Source organism: Ornithodoros turicata, chromosome 4, assembly GCF_037126465.1.
Source record: "Ornithodoros turicata isolate Travis chromosome 4, ASM3712646v1, whole genome shotgun sequence".
Lineage (NCBI taxonomy): Eukaryota > Metazoa > Arthropoda > Arachnida > Ixodida > Argasidae > Ornithodoros > Ornithodoros turicata.
In genome coordinates, this window is record NC_088204.1 from 79,543,928 (window position 1) to 79,544,936 (window position 1,009).

Below are 1,009 nucleotides of genomic sequence, written 5' to 3' on the forward strand. Positions count from 1 at the left end.
TTATGATCGCTTGATCGTACTAGCGCCCTCTTCCTGCAAAGCGAAATACAAATGGGAACGCACTATACCTACACGGGCTTTTATGGCTGTATACTATATTAACAAACTACATATAGCTATAACGAAATGTATAGTTTTCTATCGCTTCATTAACGGACACTGAATGGAATCGTTTCTAGCGGCTTAAAAAAAAAAAAAAAACTCGCAACATTACGGTGGGGCGGTTTAGGATCCATTGATGGTGTTGTGACAAGTTTTGTGCAGAGTCTTGGCTTTTCTCTTTTTCGCTCCCTTTACGTGGTTTTCACAAATTCGGGGTACCTGGTACCTGGGTACATTCGAGTGTTGTCGGGTTAAAGTAAAAACATACTTTGGGAAAATGTTTGTTTTTTTCTTTGCAAGAAAATTTATTTCTGCAACTTTGTACAGGAACAGCAGTGCTTGTACGAAGGAATGAAATGAAAGTATATTGAAGAAGATATGCTGAGCTGCTGTGCTTCAATACATAGGCGGATAGTTTTCAATATGCCGGAGGGCCCCCTGCAGTCGGCGCCTATGCTTCTATATACTTATACCCTCCTTTCCAAATTGCGAAGGGAAAGAATTTGGTTTGACCAGACCAACATCAAACAAGCGGTACACCGCATGAAAAATTTGGTTTCGGCAGTTATAAAGTCGAACCGTAATTTCGTTCGGCTTCGGCGAATGGAAGTACAAGAGACATTCTTGAAACAGTATACAAATGCTGGAGTCGTCGAAGCGTTGTCAAGCAAACGAACACACCATTCGCTGCTGTAGGATACTCATGAGGTCCAAACCGAAAAATTCGACGATATTCTCACTCAGTATTATTAACTTCTCCCGTCGAACGCGAAGACAGTCCATCATCCGCGACCCACCCGCAAAAGGAGGCAGTCCGTCGTCTCCTCGAGGGGCCGAGGGCTTCGAAGTTCCGTCCGCTACCGCCAGAGGCTGGCACTATCGCAGAGAAAAAAAAAAAAAAAAAAAG